At 38.3% G+C, this 12000-nt stretch overlaps 1 pseudogene; it reads right to left on the reverse strand.

Annotated features, from left to right (window-relative positions):
* Positions 1 to 5192: 5192 nt before the first annotated feature.
* On the reverse strand, positions 5193 to 5301 carry LOC144376571 (small nucleolar RNA U13; annotated as a pseudogene).
* Between the last annotated feature and the right edge of the window lie 6699 nt (positions 5302 to 12000).

The raw sequence follows: 12000 nt of genomic DNA on the forward strand, positions 1-12000 counted from the left end.
CTTCCCTTAAGAAATGAATGATACCAGGGTGTGTCTGCTGGGACCTTGCAGGAAGTGTCTCATGGGATTGAGAGATGCAGGATCTCTTCCTCCACAGAACCATCTTTCAGGAATACCAACTCTAGCTCTCTAAAGACCCCATGATGCATGCCTGAAGCACTGGCTGAGAGCAGAAAGCATTTTATCCAATTTACAGAAAGAGTCAGAACCTCTGTCAAGGACTTGCTCATATTATCCGGGAGGTGATGTGAATTTCAGCAGGTTCACCTCAGAATGAAGAGCCAAATGGGTCAGTGATAAGGGAGCCAGGGTCAGGGCAGGACCTAGTGGAAGGTTTCAGGGGGAGCTTCCAGTACAAAGGGGCTGATGCACTCAGGCAGAGGTCAGGTTCAAAGAGGCCAGGTATCGCAACTTAAAATCATAGCTGGCTGAGGCAGAATCCCACTGTCACCCAGCTCTATGTCCTGGAGTCAGTCCTGGTGAGCTCTAAAATTTGTTAGTTGGATTTATATTATGTATCTGGTTTCAGGGAGAAGTTCCAGGCAGGGCTGCTCTCACATCCTTCTGTGACCATGGAGGGATGGTGTGAGTGTAGGTTTCTCCTCACCAACCGCAGGGGTGGATCCAGAGAAAAGATGTTGGAAGGCTTTCGATAGGCCAAGCCAGGCAAGAGGGCTCCTCAAGTGAGTTTGAAGCAAAGAAAGTGGAGTGCCTATTGAAACACAGCCCAGGACAATAGAAACATCTTCAGTTCTGCAAAGGTTCAGAGTCAGGGAGTGAATAAGTACAGTTTCCTTAATAGAAAACCAGAAACTCGTGTCAGAAACATTAAGCAAACAGGCTCTTCCATGAACAGAGGTCATATGCTGACTCCTTACTCCTTCAGAACTCCCAGCTCAGCTGGGAAACATGAGTGGTGACATGGCAGAGGGTTTTATAGCCACTGTGCACTTTTTAAAAAAGCTGCTGGGCTGGGGATATAGCTCAGCTGGTGGATTACTTGCCTCATATCCACAAGGCTCTGGGTTTAATCCCCAGCATCACAAAAAGAAGCTGCTAAAGGGAAACATACTAGACTCTACTCTGAGAAGGACATATCACCTGCTCTCTTCAGGAAACACCTCAGAATTCTGAAGTTCTCACATTCCACTAATGTCCTCCATGTAGTAACTGTACCTGCAGCTAGCTAACAGAACATCCCCTCATGAACACGAATCCAAGAGCCCAAGGAAATACACTCTGTAGAAGACAATGATACTGACCAACTACTCAATTGCTGCAGTCTGGCTGGGCACAATTCAGGAGCCACTTGTCCAAAGAAATGAACTTTATTTTTAGAACCACACAGGCCAAACAAAACAGCTTGTGGGAAGCTGGTGGTGGCAGTTGGGCTCTGAGGGTTTTTCCTGAGGAGTTGTTTTGTTTGGCCTGTGTGGTTCTAAAAACTCAATCGTTCCATTACCAATCTTCCTGATCATGTAAAACCTCACCTCACTGAGCCCTTGGTACCCAAGCCAGTGTCCCTGCCCTGGCAATGAACTCACCAACACTGTCTGGCTTGACATCTGTCCCTACACCAAGCAGTCCCCAAATCAACTAACTTTGGAGTCAGCTGAGCAGATGTGCAGCAGCATCAGATACAACATAGTGGAAGACATGCATGGAGAACCAAGGAGCTTCCCACCACACAGATCACACAAGGTAATTTAAAACTGAATGAAAAGCTGAGCCACTCTTCATGAAGTGATAGAGGAAATAGGCTCATGATGCTTCCCCAAGGAAGATGAGAATCAGAGCTCCACAGCAGCACTTGACCCCAGGCCCACCTGCCCACCTACTTTCTAAGGCCTGGTGTAATATGAAAACACAGTTCCCTCTTTTCAAAACTCACAGGACCTCAGAACTACAGCAAGAAGGGCTGGATTGACTGCAGCCCTTGTACTTCTTCAATACCTAACTCTGCATTTTTGCAGAGTTGAAGATCTTCTTGCTCAGGGCACAGTCCAGCCAGCTGGTCCCAAGTCTTGAAATGGTTGGTGTTCAGTAGCCTGAAGAAATTCTCTTAAAAAATTATATGTAAATTACATGTCATAAATGCCACTATTTCAAAATATAAAATTCTGTTATTTTTAGTACATTCATACAACTATCTATATGTCACTACAATGTCCAGACTGGCTGACCACTCCAAAAAGAAACTTGTCATCAAAATCCAAAAGTAAATTACCATTCCTCCCTCACCTGTCTTCTCCCAGGTGGATGTGGAGCACCCCAGGTTTCTTCAACTATAATAATCACAGAGGAGATGGGCATGGAGGCACACCCTGTAATCCCATTGGCTCAGAAGGCTGAGGCAGGAGGTTTGCAATTTCAAAGCCAGCCTCTGGAAAAGCAAGGCCTAAGGAATTAAGTGCAACCCTGTCTCTAAATAAAATACAAAATAGGGTGGGTATGTGGCTCAGTGGCCCAGTGGACCTGAGTTCAATTTCTGGGAACATAAGAGCCATCTCAGCCTCCAGAGGAGGTCAATTTCTCTGTACCTTTGCTCTGCACCAGCCGCTGGAAGCCACAGACCTGGCAGATGCTCTGCACCCACTTATGCATGTCCATATTTGTCTGTGCCACAAGGTAAAAGGTTCAACCTCTGGTCTGGACATCGAACACAAAGCCACTTGGTAGCCCCTTCTGATGAAAGGTCACATATGCATGCACCTGTTCACAGAGGTCCAGGTTGATGATCCACAAGGGCTTCTTGGACTCGTTGTTCTTGTAGTATTCCAGGACATCTGGGTCATTGCTTTCCTGGCTGTTCCTCAGGATAAACCAGCATCTCCTCCAGGCCTGAATCCCACCAGGAAGGAGTAAAAACAAGTAAGAATTTCACTCATTACTTCAATGGTTTTTGTCCTAAAATTGATTTTGAGATGAGGTCTCCCTAAGTTGCTCAGGCTGTCCTGGGTTTGTATTCCTCCTGCCTTCTGAACTGTTGAGATTCCAGTCATGGTCACCATCCACCATGCCAAGTGCTTCAATATTTCTCCTGGGTCTCTAAGTTAAGGCTAGGGAGTGTGGAACCTGCAGTCTTCTTATGGCACCAAACCTCTCCTATCCTAGAAAAAAACAACACTGGCTTGACATGATGGAATTGTCCTCCCCAGATATGGCCCAATTTTTCTAGTTCTCTTCACAGGAAAACTATTTTCTACACTACCACTCCTTTGAATGACAATGAATTTTTCATCACAATGATGAATACCAAAGGAAACTGGCAAACATTTTTCAATTTCAAAAAGATAAGAGCTCTCATAATTCCCCATCCATTGGCAATACTCTTCAGAATAAAGAGACAAGGGAGACATTTTCCAGTGAGGGCAAACAGATGACTTGCCACCAGCAAACCTGCCCCATGGAAGAGTCAGAAGAAGTTTCTGTCCAGAAAGTACTTATGAGAGGAGGGACTAGCAGGAAGAAAGCACCTAACAAACAGAAGTGTGTGTTGACATAACAGGCACTCCTCTCCACAGGTCTTATAACTCTGGTTTGATGATTAAGGCAAAAGACACAACACCATTTGATGTAGGAAAAAACTTAGGACCAGGAAACATGGAGCAAAGAAATCCCTATCAAAATCACATCAAGACTTTTTCGACAAAAACAACATCACTGCCAACTTTGTATTGATAAAGCACAAGAATGACAACAGCTAAAACAGTTTAAAAACAAAAATAAGCTGAGGAGTTGGTCCACCAGACTTCTAGACTCATCCCATCTTCACAGGCATAAAGACCAACTATAACCAATGACAGAGGTAGAGACACAGGGTCAATAGTCTGAAAAAGAGCACCAGGAGAGCCATAGAAATGTGCCAGACAACTTTGCACAAAGCCAAGAGAGCAATTCAGTGAAGGAAAGGCAGCTTGGTCCACAATGGGTATCAGGGGCAACAGGTATCATCCACTAGCAAAAAGGAAATGAGCTAAGTCACGATCCTTATACAACTATTAAAGTGGGCCATGGACCTGAGAGAAAACACAACACAGATGCACAGGGTGTTGGTCAGCTCCTCGTCACTGTGAACAAAATACCTGAGGAGGGCAACTCTGAGGAGCAAGGGTTTATTTTGACTCATGGTGGCAGAGTGTGGTCAGCCAACTCTACTTCAGAAACCTCCTGGTGAATGGGCATGAAAGAGGAAAGGTGCTCAGCTCTTGGCCTCCAGAAAGCAGGCAGAGAGAAAGATAGACAGACAGTAAGGGACCTTACAATCCTCCAGGCCACACCCTGGGACCCACTTTCTACAGACAACCTGATGTGCTTCTCTTTTTCAACACCTCCCAATACTTCCACTCAAGTCATTAATTTGTTTTATTGTTGGTACTGGAGATGGAAACCAAGACTTCACACATGCTGTGCAGGTGTTCTACTATGAGCTATAAACCAAACTGCTCCATTCAAATTATTAATCTATTAGAATGTTTAACCCACTGATGGAAGTCAAGGCCCTTGTAATCCAGACTTTTCACCTCTTAAAACTTCAGGTTTTGTTATAATTAGTTGGTACCTTAATAATTTTAAAGAATTTTTTATCAATTTCTTTTGGTATTTATGCTTGTAAAAAAATTAACATTGACACTCATACAAATACTATTAACATTCTGAAAATGGTGAATCCACATAATGAAAAATCTTGTGTTCACTTTTATGTGCAAAATACAATAATTAAACAATTTAGGGTAGTTTTCAGGGCTTTTCTGTAAATTTTCATCCAGGAGATGAGGACTGAACATATTTTGAAGCAACTGTGTTCAGGGAAGTGAAAATATTATATACTGGAATTATGTGTAGAGGGTAAAGAGATCAAGAAATTTCAGATCTGTCATTATTTAGAGTTAGACTTTATCCTTTAGTTGGTATAGAATTGTAAAATAAAAAGATTAAAAAATTGAAAATTGAACAAGACAGTATGTTAAATTGAAAATTAAACAAGACAATATGTGATATGTATTGGAAGGTAATAAGAAAGATAATTCTTTTTGTTCTTTTTAGAAAATTTCTAGGGTGTCTCATCGGCCCCAGGAGGAGAGATCAGAGTAAGGTGGAATTATATCATTTATTAAAAAGAAATAAGAAATCAAGAGAGAAGGAAGGAGTTTAAATGTACCTAATAAAATACCTTCCTTAGCCTTTTTTGACAACAGATAAGTAATGTGCAAAGGTAGTGACAAGGTGTAGAGCAAGGCACATCTCCCACACCAGCCACATGAACACTCAGTAATCATCACACTTATGAACCTAAAGTATCTTTATTCTATTTTTATAAGTTACAATAAAGATTGTTGTCATGATGAAATAAATGATTAAAATTTAATTCATTTTTATATAGGTCATAAAATCATTGCAATCAATTATATCTTGGTTAGTATAACAGATTGAATCATATCATAACTTTATCATAATCATATCAAAACTTCATGATATACAAAAAAATTTGATGTCAGGAAAATATCTAAAAAAATGGTCTGAATACTTATTTTTGCTTTTTTTTCCATTTTTTCCTGAACCTTTCATTCTGTTATAATTCAGTTATGAATTCCATTTATCAATGTACATGTATGAAGTTCTAACATATATCTCAAACTAAATGTACTTGAGAAGTTCACTTGAAGTATGCAGTTAAGCATAAAATAGGAAGTTATATAAACTTATCTATGTCCTTCTTGATTCTGACCATCCTTATTGCTATTCTCCTTTCAGTACTCAGAATCAAACTAAATATCTCTGCTCAGTCTTTGTCAGTGCCAGATTTAGTATTTCTGCCATGTAGTATTTGTGCTCTATCAATTTTCTTAACCTTTTTGAGGCCATAGATTCCTTCTGTGAATTTTGCTTAAAAATATTTACATCATAAAGTAGATACAAAAAGAGGAAGAGCAGCATGAGTTTCAAGAGGAGGAGGAGGACGATGACATCACTATTGACCAGTGGGAGAGCTGTGAGGAGAAGGAGGTTGGCCCTGGGGACAGCCAGAACTCCAACCAGCATCAGCAGCTGAAGTGGGAAAACTCCACACTCAGCTACTGAGTGCAATCTGGACTCTTGCATCCCCACCTCAGAATGTCTGCTACCCGTCTCCCAGCTAGCAGGTCCTCCATGTAGAAAATATCTTCAGCCAGCAGGTCAGTGGACTCCCATTGCTAATTATCCTCCCATGCCCAGTGTGTGGGACTGTAGGCTCCCACCATTTTCCCACCCCTGCTGGGTCTCTTTACCCCAAAGCCAGGAGCTGGCTCTTCCTCCCTGCCACCTCCTGCCAGCACAGGGGCTGCAGCACCCCAGACTACTGCCATCCAGTGAGTTCCCCACCTCTTGCCCCTCCAGAAAAGTTGGAATGACTAGACTAGGTGACAAAGAATAAAACTTGGTAATCAATTTTTCTTTCTTGAAGGTCTTCATTTTTTTTCCAAACTAGTGCTTTTACAACTGGTAGAAGGGGGTTAATATGTAGATAATCAATTGACTTTTTACTACTTGTTAAATACATTGGAATTGTTCGTGTCCTTTGTGCTAGTGTACTCAGGACTAGGATGTGAAGTTCAGGGACAATGCTCCTGTTACCTCCCCCTTGGGAAACCAGGAGGGGAGGCCTTCCCACTGTAGTCCAGGCATGAGGTCATGTAGCATTTGGTGTTCTTTTTGGGACCAGAACAGTGTTTTGTGTTTGAAGTTTGGAAATGGGTCTTGTCTTTGGGATTCTTCCCACTTCAAGCATTGTGTTTGGGATGGAAGCTTTGGGGTCCCTGGCCTCTCAGGACCAGCAGCTTCCTTTGATATCACCCAGGTCTTGTGTTCCTGTACTGAGGCTTCATAAATGTATATGATCCTGTGGGGACATTCTCTGTGGATCATGGAAAATGACAGCTGTGGTGCAGATCACTTGACCACTTTGTTTCGGAGATAAGAGTGGTTTTCTAAAGGATCTGCACTCATAATGGAGAAAGAAAGAGTGCTAGAATGTTCCAAAACAGTCTGCATCTACCCCACCCCAGCCCCTGTGGGTTGCTCCTGCATAATGCTCCTGCATTGAGGTCAGATCCTCACTCCAGTAGCCAGGAGTCCTGCTGTTTTGATCGAAGAGAGAAAGAAGTTGAGGCTAAAGCCACACAGAACTTAGCTCTTAATGTACATGTCAGATGCTAGACTGTAAACCTGGGAGTCATCCTGCACATTGCCCCTGTGACCTCACTGCTAGTATTAAGGATGGCTGTGCTGTTGTGTGGCTGCCCATCCACATGCAGTCTGTGTAGATGCTGTCTAGACAGTGGTAGAAGGTAACACAGAGAGGATTACACTATTTACTAAACCCTTTATTATGTAAAATCTAAAACCAAAGGGAAAGATGACAAAGACAGACAAAAAGTCTCCAGTGTTGTCCAACTAGGGATGGCTTTTTCACTTGACAATAGGATCAAGTGGCCAAGTCCTGCACATGGGACTAGGAAAAAAATCCAGTAATGCAGAAGTGACTAAAGAGCAATATATGCCTGGAAGAGAATTCAGTGTGTTTGGACTTATCCAAGAGGTCTATGCACATATTGCCAGCATCAATCAAACACTTGACTCAATTAACAGAACAAACTGCAGTCTCTCCCAGCAGTGGTGGGCTGTCTAGTAAATATCATGATATTGTCTCTAAGTAAAAATTAACTTACCAGTCTGCCTGACTCTCTTGATAATATGAAGAAGCTGCAGTTGCTTGATTTACAGCATAATAAACTGAGAGAAATTCCTTCAGTGGTGTATAGGTTAGATTTTCTCACCACTCTCTACCTTCGCTTTAATAGTATAACTAATATGGAAAAGGACATAAGAAACCTTTCAAGACTCAGAAAACTTAGCCTTTGAGGGAACAAAATCAGACCTGCTGAAATTGGTAAGAGGATTTGAATTATTTCTTTTGATTTTAGTATGTGTTATGATTAATAATTTTTGAGTGCTTTTCCATATCAGAAAATTCCTAATATGGGTTGGAGTTATGGCTCAGTGATAGAAAGTTTGCCTAGTATACATGAGGCCCTGGGTTCAATACTCAGTGCCATATATAAATAAATTAATTAATTGAAGTTATGGTGTAAAAAAACCTTAAACAAAAATTCTTTATACTTTTTTTATAAGTTCTATTTTCCCTGTGATTTACTTAATGCTACATTTCTTAAGATTATTTTATAGGCTTAAAAATAAGATAGAAAGTAGATGTAATTAGACATTTATCACAAACTGAATCTGCTCTGATTTTCATTGGAGAAAATAAATTTGAAAATGTTTGACTAATTTTAAGTTGTCATTTGTTTTTAAAGCATCTAACTATATATATATATATATATATATATATATATATATATATATATATATATCCATATGTGTATCCACAAGAAAGTAATTAAGAAAAATAAATGTAAATAACTAGCAGAAAAATCATTAAAGGAAAAGGAGCAGGAGGAGAGGATGAGGGTAAGAATTTAGTATGGAACTGGAGCAAATCGTACCCCATGCATTTGTAATCATGTCAAAAGGAATTCTAATGTATCATTAATATCTTTAATTTATTTTTCATTTTGAGTAAATTTTAGATTTACAGCAAAACTGTAAAACCAATAGAAGGTTCTCATATATCCTGCACTGAACTTGCCCTAATATTAACAAATAATTGTAAAAATCAAGAAATTAATATTTTTACAATCATTTTAACTTGATCATTTGTTTTATTGCACTTGTTTTTTTATCTAATGTCCAATTTATGTTTCAAAATTTCACATTACATTTAATAGTCATGTGTCTGTAACCTCCTCCAATCTGTGAAAATTTGAAACAATGAAAGTCTTTTAGTTGAAGGACTAAAATTCTTTCCTTTTTTAAAGATGTTTTAGTTGTAGATGGACACAATATTCTTATTTTGTTTGTTTATATTTTTTATGTGGTGCCAGGGATCAAACCTAGTGCCTCATGCATACTAGTCAAGCATTCTACAACTGAGCCACAAACATGGCTCCTTTCCTTTTCTTTTATGACCTTGCTATGTTAAAAAGTCCTGCTCAGATATTTTGGACTGTGTCACTCATTTTTTATTTCTATGGTATTTTTGTGACTACTTTGAGTATATTTGTTTCTGCTGAAAATAACATAATAGTGATTATGGTGTCCTTCTCAATGAATTATATCAGAGGATATATAATGTTGATAAGTCATATACTTATGACTTCTTTTGGGTACTGAGATTGAAATCAGGAACACTTTACCACTGAGCTACATCCTCAGTCATGTTAATTATTTGAGGCTGGGTCTTGCTTACTTGCTGAGATTCTCACTAATTTACTGAAGCCAGTCTCATACTTGTGATCCTCCTGCTTCAAACTCTCAAGTTATAAGTGTGCACCACATTGCCTGGTTTATTCTCCACTTTAAAGTTAATAATTTTCTTTTTTAATTATTAATTGTCTTGGTTGATGTTCATTTTAGTCCATGCAAATATATTGATTTTCTTTAACCTTTTGTCCACTATTTTTAGCACCCATTGTGGTCATTTCCTGCAACAATTATTACAGTATTGTAATGGTGATTTTTTTTAACGAATTGCATTATTTCATTCATTAATGTGAATTCTATAAGGAAGAACTCTCCTATAGCAGTTTACTTATCAGTTTATACTCATTTTTTCCATTCTGTGAATTATACTTCACTATTTATATACATTTTATCATTCAAGCTATTCTGTCTTCTGTTACTGTAAACTCTTATGAGTCCATTCATGTGATTTTTGATGCATTACCATTTTTCAGTTGAGTTTTTTTACTATTTGACTTACATTTATACATTTCAATTGTAATGAGTTTTTTATTTATTTTAATTATATATGACATTAGAATGTAGTTATGTACTTTGCTATGTCATACAGAGATGTGATATAATTCTCATTTTTCTGAGTGTACATGTTGCAGAGTTATATTGGTCATGTAATCACGTATATACCTACAGTAATAATGTCTGTTTCATTCTACTGTCTTTCCTAGCCTCACATGCCCTCCCCTTCCCTCCCCTCCCATCACTTTCTCTATCTAATCTAAGGTAATGTAATTCTTCCCTAGTGCCACCACTTTATTGTGAAATAACATTCACATATTAGAGAAAACATTCAGCCTTTTGTTATGTGGGTTTATCTTATTTTGCTTAGGATGATATTCTCCAACTCCACTCATTACTACTAAATGCCATAATCTCACTTTTCTTTAAAGCTAAGTAATATTCCATTGAAACACACACACACACACACACACACACACACACACACACACACACACACACACATATATATATATATATATATATATATATATATATATATTACATTTTATTTATCCATTCATCTATTCAGGAACTATAGAATGCTGATTTTAAGTTCTTTGGATATAAACCAAGGAGTTGGATGGCTGAGTCAAATGCTGGTTCCATTCCCAGTTTTCCAAGGACTCTCTATACTGCTTTACATAGTGGTTGCACCAATTTTCAGTTTCACCAGCAATGTATGAGTGTGGCTTTTTCACCACATCCTCACAAACATTAATTGTTGCCTGTATTCTTGATGATTGCAATTCTGACAGCAGTGAGAGGAAATCTTAGAGTAGTTTTCATTTGTATTTCTCTAATTGCTAGAGGTGTTGGAACACTTTTTCATGTATTTGTTGATCAATTGTCTTTCTTTTTCCATAAACTATCTGTTCAGTTCCTTAGCCCATTTATTCGTTGGTTTATCTGTTTTTATGGTTCTAAGTTTATTGAGTTCTTAATATATCTTAGAGATGAGGGCTTTATCAGAGGTGCATGTGGTAAAGATTTTCTCCCAGTCTGCAGGTGCTCTCCTCACTTTACTGTTTCCTTTGCTGAGAAGAAGCTTTTAATTGGAACCCATCTCATTATTTATTCTTGATTTTACTTCTTGCACTTTATGAGTCTTGTTAAGGAAGTCAGATCCTAGGCTGAAGTGGTGAAGATTTGGGCTTATTTTTTTTTTTCTATTAGGTGCAGGGTCTCTGTTCTAGTGCCTAAAACTTTGATCCTCTTTGATTTGATTTTTGTGCAGGGTGAGAGATGGAGGTTTAATTTCATTTGGCTACATGTGGATTTCCAGTTTTGCCAGCACCATCTGTTGAAAGAATAGGCTATCTTTTTTTCCAGTGAATGTTTTGTCTAGTATGAGATAACCATATTTAAATTATGTGGGTTTGTCTCTGTGTCCTCTATTTTATACCATTGATCTACATGTCTATTTTGGTGCCAATACCATGCCATTTTTGTTACTATAGCTCTGTATTATAGTTTAAGTTCTGGTATTATGATACCTCCTGTTTCAGTTTTCTCGCTAAAGATTGCTTTCACTATTCTGGGTCTTTTATCTTACCAAAAAATATATCATAATTGCCTTTTCTATTTCTTCACAGACTTTCCAAAAGATTTTAATAGAAATTGCATTATTTCTGTATGATGTTTTTGGTAGTATGGCCATTTAAACAATATTAATTCTGCCTATTGATGAACATCTTTCCATCTTCAGAAGTTTTCCTCAATATCTTTATTTAGGTTCTCTACTTTTTATTGTAGAGCTTTTTTACCTTTTTTGATAAATTTTTTTCCAGATATTTAATTTTTGAGGCTATTGTGAATGGAATCATTTACATAATTTCTTTTTCAGTGGATTCATTGCTGATATATAGGAATGCATTTGATTTATGGGATTTTGTATCCTGATACTTTGCTTAATTCATTTATTAGATATAGAAGTTTTCTGATGGAATTTTTTTTGGTCTTATAAATGTCATCAGCAAATAGTGATAGTTTGAATTCTTCTTTTCCTATGTGTGTCCATTTAATTTCTTTTGCTTACCTGATTTCTCTGGCTACAATTTCAATGATTATGTTGAATAGAAGTGGTGAAAGAGGGCATTCCTGACT

The sequence above is a fragment of the Ictidomys tridecemlineatus genome, chromosome 3 (assembly GCF_052094955.1).
Source record: "Ictidomys tridecemlineatus isolate mIctTri1 chromosome 3, mIctTri1.hap1, whole genome shotgun sequence".
Taxonomy (NCBI): Eukaryota; Metazoa; Chordata; class Mammalia; order Rodentia; family Sciuridae; genus Ictidomys; species Ictidomys tridecemlineatus.